Raw genomic sequence first — 14,067 nt, forward strand, 5'->3', positions numbered from 1 at the left:
ATATTTCAGTTTGTTGACATCCACAAGTCACGCTAGGCATGCCTGCCTTACTTCTTTCCGCATTGCACACATTTATGAGCTAACGAAAAAAACGTAAGGAAGTTTTTTTCTTGTTCATCCCAGCCCCAAGGGTTAGTAGGGCTTTCTTATTCCTACAATATTTTGTATATAAATAATGCGTCGTGTATATACCAAATTCGGTTGATATTGCTCCAGACCCAGGCGTTCCTGAATTGTACATTTATGTAACCCTTTTTCACCTCCACCCTCAACCATAGAGGTCTTAATGTCACAGTAATTTTTTCCATATAGCAAGTAATACGTGTGCGAAAGTCCGTAGAAATTGCTTCAGACGTTACAGAGAGATGCTAACATGTCACCGTCCAAGCACCGAACCCCCTCACCACCACTGGGCGTAAAACGTCAGCTGGAATGTCTCCGATGACCCTAGCGACGCTGGAAAGATTGGATTCTATACTAATACCGGTCGTTATCAATATTTTTATACACTACATCTCTCTCTCTCTCTCTCTCTCTCTCTCTCTCTCTCTCTCCCTCCCTCCCCACTCAAACCACACCGCTAGGGGTGTACGGTTACATTAACCTGACAGTATATTTTTTACAAATAGTGAGTCATGTGTATACTGCAATTTGCATGAAAATGCTGTGAGGCGACGCGGCCATTTGGATGCACTTTTAAGAACTTGTTTTGACCATTCTTTTATTTTTCAACAACCTTTGAAACTGACGGAGAGTCGAAACGCTAAGTTTGTTGAAAAATAAATGTGTGGGCAAGATAAGTAAAGTTATTAAAAGGGCATCAGATGTCTACAATATTTGTTTCAGTTTCCTTCAGACGTTCCTGAGTTGTGGTTCTATATCATCCGCTTTTCACCCCCACCCCTATAGGAAGTAAGTGTATCTTACTCCCAATTTTTTTTTTCCAGATAGTAAGTGATATGTTTACCAAGTTTGGCTGAAACAGACCCAGTGGTTTACGAGATGTGCAGCGTACATTTATACATACAATTGTTTTTGTAAATACGAAATATATAGACGTACGGCAGCAGAAATAATAACCACTGTGCTGCTTATTAAGAAACTCTGAAATATGCGCTAGTAAAAGTTTGTTTTCAGAAGGCAGCTGCCAGTTGAGGTGTGTCAACTCGTCGCGCCGCTGGAATGCTGACTTAATTCGTAAGGCATGAGTCATGTCTCGGCAGAGCGCTGGTTTTATCTTCTTAGGAGGCTGTGCCAACTACTTCAGATTCAGCAGGTCCCGCCGGTACGTCGGCTGTAGCGCCACTTAGATATGGATGAGACGGCGCAAAAGTGGCGTCACCTCTGCTCGTCGCCGGACTACCAGGAGAGGAGAGGGCACTACATACCCGGCCGGCCTTCCGGATTCTCGCTGCCGGCCACCTGCTGCGACGCACGCCGACCCTGGACAGGCTGTTGCGTACGGCTTCTCGTGGGAAGCCTCTCAAATTACGCAGCCGCTCTTAGGACCGTCATATACTGTGCACCAGGGCGACGTTCCGCTTCCGTTTCAGCTAACGGACTTTATATAAATTCGTAAGCTACATACGACCTTGCCATCGCCGCCTCAAATACGCGATTCGAAAGGGGTAAAATTCATGTGACTGGCTGAAATGTAAGCCATCACCTTACCTTGCAACCAGACTTAATTAACAAGGATGTTGCTGCCTCAGTCATTTAAGGATTCTCGCAGTGATTTATTGGCAGTGGATGTTGTTGAAATCTGTACCTGCCTACATGCAATTATAAGCTTTATATCAAATGTGTAACATTAAAAAAAAAAGCACTAAACAATTATTTTCCGTGTAAATGTGTCAAGCGGTAGTGAAGTGGGGTGAGGGGAGGGAGAGGAGCCTGGCTTTTACTGCGGATACAGTACAAAGAGCCATTTTCAAGTGCACGCTTTGCAATTGATAGTTTTCAGTCGTGGAAAATTCAGAATCGAAAACAGGAATCAAAGAAATTTCATACCACCAGAGACATTCCCAGCAACTCTAGAGGAAATTTCATTCCACAAAGAAAGGAGCGTATATCTTTTCGCTAATTACAATGTACTATTTGCCCCTAATGCAGATAAACTTCAGCTTCTAATGGAAGAGCAAATTTAAAAATAATCCTAAATATAAATTACGCGCAGTAAGTATTTTATACTCAGCACGTCGACAAGAAAATAGTACAAATGAACGGTGAAGGTGTAGAATTTGTTGATGAGTTTTTGTATTTATGGCAGTGGAAGACGACTGAATTGACTCAAATAGAAATAATAAAAATAGTGCGGAATACTGTCGCTAATCTAGACAGGAATTATCTTGAGGTTGAAGCTCTTCCGTCTTTGTTCGCTTGCAAACGGATTTGTTTCTGGTGAGGATCCGCCTTGAGCAAAACATAATTTTTATTTCCCAGACATGTTTGACTGAAGTTTCAGCATCATCAGTGGAATTTTTATTACATTTCTGTAAAACAGGAAAAATGCTTTTTACTACTTGTACTAATAAAAATTTGACTTTTTAAGACAGTATTTACATATCTTAAAAACCCAGTTTTGTACGTATATCTTGTTACCACATTCTGTGGATTTCCTGGATTTTTGTGTTATTTAATGCAGTTGCTTTGCTTCACAATTTTTCATCTGCAAACATACGGAACTATAGAACAATTATGTGCAGAAACTTCAGCGAAACATGCCTGGGAAATAAAAGTAGAAATTGTGTTTTGCTGAAGGTGGTCCCTCTCCAACAACAAATAAATCTAAACAGTATTTTGAAAAATTTACGTAGAGTTTAAACTGCAAAATTTTCAACTACCGTGTATTTTATGTACGGCAGTAAAACTTCGAATAATAATTCAAAACAGATGGTTGATCAGCAGGCTTGTTGGACTTACAGGAGGAGGCAGCAAAGTAAAAATTAAATCAGGGCACAGATTGCAGTGGAAGTTGTAATTCCGCGTGCAATGAATATGAAATGGAGACATACAGGACTCGTAGCAAGGAGAATGATAGTAGATGTAGGTCTTGGAAATTCTTCTCTGGATACGAAGAGATAAGAAAATACCGAGACGATGACCTAATGAAAGGTGAATAGGTGATATTGTAAACACGTAGGAGAAACAGGGATGTATATGTGTGGCGACCACTGTGCATGGTAAAAGTCGGAAGTTTTTATCCAATGATGGATGTCATGTAGATGTTGCTGCTTGTGGTGGTGGTGGTGGTGGTGGTGGTGGTGGTGGTGGTGATGATGATGATGATGATGATGATGATGATGAAGATAATACAGATACATTTGCCAGGTCGTCCCTGTATAAGTTTGATGAGTCCATGTTTGTACGGATCTAATGTAGGGGTATCACACTAATATCAGTTGCATACAAAATTGTATCCCAGTGTCTTCTCGATAGAGCACAGAAACGCCTTGTACTAAAAATAGGAAATCATCGTGCAGGATTCACACCAGGCCGCTCGTGTCCAGAGAAAATCTTGAACCTAAAGCTAATTCTAAGACATGCGAAAATTAGTAGCAGAAAATTTATTCTGCACTTTGTTAATTTCAAAAAATCTTATGACTCAGTTGACTGCGAATCTCACTTCTGAATATTAAAACCAACAAGTTCTAGAACAGAAAACACGAGCAGTGATAAAACACTGACAGATACAAAGTTCAGGGTTAAATTGAAGGGGAACTCCCAGATCCGATCGAAATCGAAACGGGAGTAACACAAGGAAATGGGCTGTCCCCATTACTTTTCAACTGTATCCCTGAGAATGTGATAAAAAAAAGCGCGTACAGAATTCAGCCCACAGTTGATCAACCAATCACGTTAGGTAGAGTCAACTTACCCTTTTCGTGTCAGTTCCGAGTGATGGTTTGTCAGACATGTCTCTAGGCGTCTCGGTTCTGGCCTCCATCGCAGGCACTTCAAGAGAAGGGGTGTAACGTGGTAAGAGGGGGTGTGACAACTTTCCCATCGTGACATTTGGTGCCAATGTGACATCGTTAACCCAACCTTTAAACTTTTCCGCATTTGTCGACACCTTGCTATTAGAAGTTACGCAAAGCCAGAGTGTGAAGCAGCAAGGCCGCACGCTTTTGCACTATTAGAGGAAGGTTTTACGCACCTATGAGCGCCATATTTCTAAGTTCTGCGTCGCAGTGGGAGAGAATTAGGAGGTTCCGAAAAAGTAACCCTTTCCAGAATGAGATTTTCACTCTGCATCGGAGTGTGCGCTGGTATGAAACTTCCTGGCAGATTAAAACTGTGTGCCGGACCGAGACTCGAACTCGGGACCTTTGCCTTTCGCGGGCAAGTGCTCTACCAACTGAGCTACCCAAGCACGACTCACGCCCCGTCCTCACAGCTTTACTTCTGCCAGTACCTCGTCTCCTACCTTCCAAACTTTACAGAAGCTCTCATTCTGGAACATCCCCCAGGCTGTGGCTAAGCCATGTCTCCGCAATTTCCTTTCTTTCAGGAGTGCTAGTTCTGCAAGGTTCGCAGGAGAGCTTCTGTAAAGTTTGGAAGGTAGGAGCCGAGGTACTGGTAGAAGTAAAGCTGTGAGGACGGGGCGTGAGTCCTGCTTGGGTAGCTCAGTTGGTAGAGCACTTGCCCGCGAAAGGCAAAGGTCCCGAGTTCGAGTCTCGGTCCGGCACAGTTGTAATCTGCCAGGAAGTTTCAAAGTAACCCTTTATTTGTGATGCACAGTGTAGTGGTGGTGTGGAATGGTACGGTTGGGACGCGGCGAGCGCAGCGCTCAGGTGTTGATGGCACAGTGGCAGGCGTGCGTTGTTTGCCGGCATTGTGGGTGAAGGGCGCGTCCCGCCCGCTGACTCACTGCCGCAGGAAGCTCCGCGCTGTCCCACGGGCGGGCGCGTTATCTCGCGCAGCTCCGGTTATGCAACGCGCGCATTCTCCTCGTCGCTCCCGTTACGTCCCACAGTCTTCCCTGCCTTATCTGAGTGACGCCTCGCGTCAGGACCACGCGGGAAGCAATGCGAGCCGCCCACACAGGCGACACGACTCTCGCCTCACCACAAGTCAAGCAACATGCTCTACAAATCACTGTGCCCTTAAGGACTCGTAAGAAGTATAGATTCTTCTTCGTATCGAGTACTTCTTTCTTTTCAACCTCGGAAAAAAATGAGTGTCGCAAGTACTAACTCAGCAAGCAGAAAACTCTAAAACAACCTGCGGCGAAATTAGAAGCAGTGGCCGTGACATTACGAGTGCAGTGGAAATTCCAGTGTTAAATGCAGAGGAGAGAGCGGATAGGTGGAAATAGTACACTGAAGGCCTCTAACAAAGGAACCTCCCCATCGCACCCCCCTCAGATTTAGTTATAAGTTGGCACAGTGGATAGGCCTTGAAAAACTGAACACACATCAATCAAGAAAGCAGGAAGAGGTTGTGTGGAACTATAAAAAAAAAGCAAAATATACAAACTGAGTAGTCTATGTGCAAGATAGGCAACACAAGGACAGTGTGATATCAGGAGCGCCGAGGTCCCGTGGTTAGCGTGAGCAGTTTTGGAACGAGAGGTCCTAGGTTCAAGTCTTCCCTCGAGTGAAAAGTTTAATTTATTTATTTTCGTAGTTATGATCTGTCCGTTCGTTCATTGACGTCTCTGTTCATTGTAAATAAGTTTAGTGTCTGTGTTTTGCGACCGCACCACAAAACCGTGCGATTAGTAGACGAAAGAACGTCCCTCTCCAACGAGAACCGAAAACATTTGATCGCAAGGTCATAGGTCAACCGATTCCTCCACAGGAAAACACGTATGATATATTCTATACGACACTGGTGAGGGCATGTGCGCCACATGACAGGAATATGTTGTCTACCCACCTAACTTGTACACTTGGCGAATGGGTAAAAAGATTCTTCTACCTTGCCCGATTTAAGTTTTCTTGTGGATGTGATAATCACTCCCAAAAAAGTGATGAATACCTAAGAGTTTGTCACATAAACTGCAACAAATGAATGCAACAGTTTCACAGTCGCACAGTTTTCCCTGTGCTCTGTCAAAACATATGTTTTTAACGTTTTCAAATTTTTCCGTGTGTAGACCGTCAAATCCTGCATATGTCCAAGCAAATCTGAACATGTCCTGGAATTATGGAGAGCGAAGTTGATTATGTGTGAGTGCCTGAACTTTGATAATTGTCTGAAAATAAAAAATTTAACTTTTCACTCGAGGGAAGACTTTAACCAAGGACCTCCCGTTCCGCAGCTGCTCACGCTGACCACGGGACCACGGCGCTCCTGAGCTCACACTATCCTTGTTGTTGCCTATCTTGCGCATGGACTACTCAGTTTGTATATTTTGCTTATTTTTTTTCATAGTTGCACAACAACTTCTTCCTGTTTTCTCGACTGATCTGTGTTCAGTTTTTTAAGGCCTATCCACTGTGCCAACTTATAACTAAATCTGAGGGGGGGGGGGGGGGTGCGAAAGGGAGGTTCCCTTGTAAGAGGACGACGATTTGTCTGATGACGTGATGGAATAAGAAACAGGAGTCGACAGGGAAGAGATAAGGGATCCGGCATTACAATCAGAATTTTAAAGAGCTTTGAACGAATTAAGATCAAATAAGGCAGAAAGGATGGATAACAATCTATCGCAATTTCTTAACTCTTTAGGGGAAAGTGGCAACAAAACGACTATACATATTGGTGTGCAGAATATATGAGACTGCTATACGAGGTGCATTCAAGTTCTAAGGCCTCCGATTTTTTTTTTTTTTTCTAATTAACTACTCACCCGAAATCGATGAAACTGGCGTTACTTCTCGACGTAATCGCCCTGCAGACGTACACATTTTTCACAACGCTGACGTCATGATTCCATGGCAGCGGCGAAGGCTTCTTTAGGAGTCTGTTTTGACCACTGGAAAATCGCTGAGGCAATACCAGCACATCTGGTGAATGTGCGGCCACGGAGAGTGTCTTTGATTGTTGCAAAAAGCCAAAAGTCACTAGAAGCCAGGTGAGGTGAGTAGGGAGCATGAGGAATCACTTCAAAGTTATCACGAAGAAACTGTTGCGTAACGTTAGCTCGATGTGCGGGTGCGTTGCCTTGGTGAAACAGCACACGCGCAGCCCTTCCCGGACGTTTTTGTTGCAGTGCAGGAAGGAATTTGTTCTTCAAAACATTTTCGTAGGATGCACTTGTTACAGTAGGGCCCTTTGGAACGCAATGGGTAAGGATTACGCCCTCGCTGTCCCAGAACATGGACACCATCATTTTTTCAGCACTGGCGGTTACACGAAATTTTTTTGGTGGCGGTGAATCTGTGTGCTTCCATTGAGCTGACTGGCGCTTTGTTTCTGGATTGAAAAATGGCATCCACGTCTCATCCATTGTCACAACCGACGAAAAGAAAGTCCCATTCATGCTGTCGTTGCAGGTCAACATTGCTTGGCAGCATGCCACATGGGCAGCCATGTGGTCGTCCGTCAGCATTCGTGGCACCCACCTGGATGACACTTTTCGCTTTTGCAGGTCGTCATGCAGGATTGTGTGCACAGAACCCACAGAAATGTCAACTCTGGAGGCGATCTGTTCAACGGTCATTCGGCGATCCCCCAAAACAATTCTCTCCACTTTCTCGATCATGTCGTCAGACCGGCTTGTGCAAGCCCGAGGTTGTTTCGGTTTGTTGTCACACAATGTTCTGCCTTCATTAAACTGTCGCACCCACGAACGCACTTTCGACACATCCGTAACTCCATCATCACATGTCTCCTTCAACTGTCGATGAATTTCAATTGGTTTCACACCACGCAAATACAGAAAACGAATGATTGCACGCTGTTCAACTAAGGAAAACGTCGCCATCTTAAGTATTTAAAACAGTTCTCATTCTCGCCTCTGGCGGTAAAATTCCATCTGCCGTACGGTGCTGCCATCTCTGGGACGTATTGACAATGAACGCAGCCTCATTTTAAAACAATGCGCATGTTTCTATCTCTTTCCAGTCCGGAGAAAAAAAAATCGGAGGCCTTAGAACTTGAATGCACCTCGTATACCGTCAGACTACGTCCACACAATTTCGAAGATGGCAAGAGCCGACAAATGCGAGAATTATTGCACAATGAGCCTAACAACTCAAGCATACAAGTTGCTGACAAGTGATATATACAGAAGAATGGAAAAGAAAATTGAGAATCTGACCAGCCGCTGTGGCCGGGCGGTTCTAGGTGCTTCAGTCCGGAATCACGCTGCTGCTACGGTCGCAGGTTCGAATCCTGCCTCGGGCGTGGATGTGCGTGATATCCTTAGGTTAGTTAGGTTTAAGTAGTTGTAAGTCTAGGGGACTGATGACCTCAGATGGTAAGTCCCATAGTGCTTAGAGCCATTTGAACTTATTCTCTTTTTTTTATATGACGATGTGTTTGGCTTTAGGGAAGACAAAGACACCAAAGAGACAGATCTGACGTCGCGATTGTTAGCGCAAGCGAGACTGAGGAAAAATTACGACACGTTCATAGTATTTGTCGGCCTGAAAAAGCGTTTCACAATTTCAAATGGTGGAAGATTTTTCGAAATTCTGAGAAAAATATGGGTAAGCTATATGGAAAGACGTATAATATATAATATGTGCAAGAACCAAGAGGAATACTAAGACTGGAAGACCGAGTACGGAGGGTTCGAATTAAAAAGAACGTAAGACAGGATGTAGTCCTTCACCCCTACTGATCAGTCTATACGTCGAAGAAGTAATGACGGATATAAAAGCAAGGTTCAACAGTGAAATTAAAATTGAAAATGAAAGGATATCAGTGATCAGATTCACTGATGACATTGCAATCCTGAATGAAAGTGAAGAAGGATTACATGATGTGCTGAATGGAATGAACAGTCTAATAAATACAGGAGATGGATTCAGAGTAAATCGAAGAAAGACGAAAGTAATGAGAAGTAGCAGAAATGAGAACAGCAAGATACGTAACATCAAAATTGGGGAGGATCACGATATAGACAAAGTTAAGTAGTTCTGCTACCTAGGCAGCAAAATAACCCGTGACGGACGGAGCAAGGACGACATAAAAAGCAGACTAGCACTGGCAAAAAGGTCATTCCAGGCCAAGTGAAGTCTACTGGTCTCAAACGTAGACCTTAATTAGAGGAAGAAATTTTTGAGAATGTACGTTTGGAACACAGTATTGTATCTGAACAAGAGAGAACCGAAACATTTGAGATGTGATGCTACAGAAGGATGTTGAAAATTTGATGGAATGATAAGGTTAGGAATGTGGAGGTTCTCCGCAGAATTGGCGAGGAAACGAATATGTGGAAAACAGCGACAAAAAGGAGGTACAGGATGATGGGACATCTGTTGAGACATCAGGGAATAACTTCCATGGTACAAGAGGGAGGTGTAGTGATCAAAAAGTGTAGAAGGAGGCCGGAATTGGAACACATCCAGCAAATAATTGAGGACGTAGGTTGCAACGGCTACTATAAGATGAAAAGGTTGGCACAGGAAAGAGTCGTGGCGGGCCGCATCAAACCAGTCAGAAGACTGATGACGCGGAAAAAAAGAAGAATCGAGACCTTCATCTCAATGTTTCAGGTGATATTTTCACTCACGTCGATACTATCGTATCGAATGATACAGACAATGATTTATTGCATTTTTTACTGTTGCATTCAGTCTGAAGACTGGTTTGATGCATCTCACCGGGCTACTCTATCCTGTGCAAGCCTCTTCATCTCCGAATAACTACTGCTCTCTACATCCATTTGAACGTTCTTACACTTCGCTCCAGTACTATATTGATGACCCATTGATTTCTCAGAATGTGTTCTACCCAATCCGATTCAGTACCTCATCATTTGTTACAGCTAAACTTCTGCATTCTTCTGTAGCACCACATTTCAAAAACTTCTATCCTCGTTTTATCTGAATTATAAGGGATAGTCAAATGAAAACAGAGTACCCTCTACATCGGGATCATGGAATGGTTCCGTTCAAAAGCAATCACCACGCGCGTTAAGACATTTATCCCACTGGGAGATGAAACGAGCCGATACGATCAGTTCCTGCTCGTAGAATGTTGTCGGCTGCTGACAGATCCACAGTCGCACCCACTCTTACACTTCTTCGTCCGACTGTGACCGAAGTCCACGCATGTCTATCTTCGGGTCGCCAAAGATATGGAAAACCATACGGTGAAAGATCCGAACAGTGTTTCACAACCAATTCGCTGAAGCGTGGCCTTCGTCTAATTGGTAGTGTGGGGGTGGGAGTTATCGTGCAACAGAATGATTCCGACAGCCCACGGGCAAATTGCAAATCCAGCAGTGGAAACATCCTACATCTTCCCCGGCAGATAAATCCAAAGCTGTTCACACAATTTCTGGGAAGGGCATGATGGCCGCCTCCTTCTAACGTAGGGGCCCCACTGTTCGTCGACGTTTTCGAGCGTGTGTCAAGCCATAATCACTGCGCAGCACTATGAAGACAATTTGCAGAAACTTAAACACTTCATCCTGAGGCACTATAAGGCCCGCCTCCACACTGCCTGTCGGAAGAAGGCTACGCTCCAGCGATTTGACTGGGAAACACAACAACATACTACGTGCACCCCAGCTCTTTCTCAGTGATTTTTTCAAATCTTTGGCGACCTAAGGAAAGACATGTGTGGACGAGGAAGTGCAAGAGTTGCAGCGTTCTACAGCAATTGATCCTCTCGTTTCCCAGTGGGATAAATGTCTTAATGGACGTGGTAATGACCATTGAATGGAACCATTCCACGGTCCCATTGTGACGGATATTCGGTTTTCATTTGACTGCCTCTTATACTTCCGTCCACGTTTCACTTCTATTCAAGGACTCGAGACAGGTATCTTCAGAAAAGACTTCCTACAACTTTTTAAAAAAATTCAGTTTATTATCCTTCGGTTCGAACCCTTTCAGTAATCTCAGTAATGGAAAGACGATAAGACAGTGTATTTGAGACGATGTTCTTGTCAGCTACGGCGATACGAATGTAAGGACAACACAACATCTAGTCCCCGAGCGGAGAAAATCTCCGACTCGACCAAAAACCGAACCAGGGTCCCTTCGGGTATCTGCCTCTCTGACCCCGCACGGCTACCGAAAGCCGACGTTTTTTCTAACACTTGAATTTATATTCCATGTTAACAAGTTTCTCTTCTTTAGGAACACTTTTACTGTCGAGCCAGTGTACATCTGAAATCGTATCTGCTTCGCCGTTGTTAGCTATTTTATTTCCTAAATAGTAAACCTTCTCAACTACTTTTAATGTCTTAATTCCTTATCTAACTATCCTCGCATCGTTGTTGAATTCGGTTACATTCCATTTCCCTTATTTTGCTTTTGTTGGTGTCCATCTTATAGCCTCCTTTCTAGACGCTGTTCATTACATTCATCTAATCTTCTACATCTAAGTGATTACTCTGCTATTTACAAGTGCCTGGCAGAGGGTTCAATGAACCAAAGTCCTTTGCTGTCTCTGACAGAAATGCAATGACATCAGCAAACCTTTGACATTTACAGTTTTGTGAAGGTTAGATGGAAAAATCAGATAATTAATGACGAGGAACTGAAACGAATCAACCAAAAACACTTGCACTTGTTAGGTCCGCGTGACTAACGGAAGGTAAGGCAACTGAAGTTACCAGCTTTCAAACAGTGTTATGGTCTCCCCCCACCCCCTCCCCTCTGCCTCTTTCCAGGCCTTCATAATCCAATGTTGCACATGTATCCTCAGGTCAGTGTCTGAAACCAGCCTTTTTTTCTGTTTGTTATATCTCTCAATTTGCAGCACATTCCATTTTCAGTTCTCATTGTGCTACTTTCTTCAATAGCCACATGTCTGCCAGTCTGTCAAATCCCAGAGAGAGAGAAAGAGAGAGAGAGAGAGAGAGAGAGAGAGAGAGAGAGAGAGAGAGAGAGAGAGAGGGGGGGGGGGTGAATGGAACATTGTTTTTAATTTTTTCTGATATAGACAGATATAACTTTAGTATGTAAGATTTTGTGTCATCCCGATTAGAAGCAATATAGCCGTCGCAGAATATTACGAAGCAGATTAAAAGGTCGTTAATTTTACATAGTTAAGAGTGACGATGTCTATGTGATTTACTTTGCATTACGTAAGGGTTTGGGTAGTAAACAGTCTCTCAGATCGCTGCACTTTCTGAAATTTTTAAACAGAAACAGCCCAAAGCCACAGAAAGAAAATGAGAAATGCTGTCAATTTCTGACACGTACTAAAATCAACGTGTGGGTCAGATAAGCTGCAGATTAAAGTGAATTAGCTACGCTGGCAGATTTAGGAAATTCGATAGTTAAGTAAATTTTTTTTTTGAATCCATATTGTGCTACTTCAAGTACATTTGTCGTGAAAATAACGACGTAAATGATCAAGCGCTGAAAATGGGTATGCTTCTTCTTGAATAGCCAATTTATTAGCGGCATCCCGCAACCGAAGAGCCAAGTCGATGGTAAGTTCTACTTAGAAAGCATTTCTTCTCCACATCGACTGATGAAAACAGTTGAAGCAGTCGTTAGAGAAACCCAATTTTCCATCATTAACTAGCATCACCTCTCGACGAATTCTTTTGTAGATCGATATTATTTTTTTTTTACATAATATAAAAAACTTACGGGCTCAAGCATACGCATACGTTAAGTGTGCAGAAATGATAAGTTATATCACAAAACTAAATAATCTACTTGAATCAGGTGCGATATTCAGCAACTGCATCCTTGTTTCGGTAATATTTTGCGATTTTATTTCACCACAAGATTTTTAGTCAATCCAAGCGTATTCACCCTCTTAACATCTCCTTACTGCCCGTTAGACATTTTTTGTGGAATGTCACTCAGATACTGAACGTCTTCCATTTAATGTTCTCATTGTAATTACAAACTCCTATAATATTTGATAATCCTCTGAGCTGAAGCTGATTTCTGTTATCTGTTAACATTCGCTAAAGAAATATCCTTCCTCCCTCCACCCCCTGACGTATATTAGGTCATGTGATAAGCGCGCATTGATACACTCAATAATATGGAGAATTTTGATGCTGGAACCTACGAGAATAGGCTTCACGAAGATGCTCTATTAGAAAAATCCGGAAAGTTTCCGACTTTTCAGCACTTACTCGTAAACAGCAAGCATATGCCACATCGTTTCCCACACAGAATAATCATTGTCTTGGACTGAAGTAATCAAATATATCGATAACAAATGAGCGTCTGTTTAAAGGGTGAGTACGGGATTAAAGCAGAATCGGTTATTGCGCCATCGATGTGTGTTCGCTGCACAGCTGCTTGCATCATGGGTTGCTGTTGGCAATGGATAAGATTCCAATCAACTTCGCTTTGGTGCGTTCACAGGTAACGTTCATGATATTTTGCACAATTTGAATCGTTAACTAGCATTTAAGATTTCCATTTCGTTTACTTTCTTCCGTCCGCAACATATTTTGTAAAAGTAAAAAATAAAGCCGTCGTTTGTTAAATAGTTCCCGATTTTGCACACTGTATATTTGTTTCTAGGTTTGTATCAATTTTTACATTGCATCGTACCAGTCTGTTGTCATATGCAAGTCGAAAACGCTTTAGGTCCTTCAAGTCGTGCACATCGTTTTGTTTACTGAGATGTAGTTCATTTAGTTTTTAGCTCTATTTGGTCCTTGAACAGTCTAATTGCTAGTAGTGGGTCAAGGGGATTTATGATACTATACGTCAACTTCGAACAGTGTTGTAACGTTTGTTTTGAAGTTACCTCTTAATGGGTATTCGAACTACATTTCTCTATAGCGTTGTCCCGTTTTATATTTTCTCTGGTTTTGAAACTCGTTTTTTATCTCCGCTGTACATTAGAAAAGGAATATTACGTTTTCTGGTTTCCGTGGTAATTATAAAATTTCATAGAATTTTCAGTTTCGTAAAAAAAAACACCAATTTAAAGGCAAAAAAAGCAAAGACAGCTAAAGTTTTTGGGGCTCGCCGTTGCAAGAAGTACAGTAATACAGATGCGAGAAATACAGTTGCT

The sequence above is a fragment of the Schistocerca cancellata genome, chromosome 8 (assembly GCF_023864275.1).
Source record: "Schistocerca cancellata isolate TAMUIC-IGC-003103 chromosome 8, iqSchCanc2.1, whole genome shotgun sequence".
Classification (NCBI taxonomy): domain Eukaryota; kingdom Metazoa; phylum Arthropoda; class Insecta; order Orthoptera; family Acrididae; genus Schistocerca; species Schistocerca cancellata.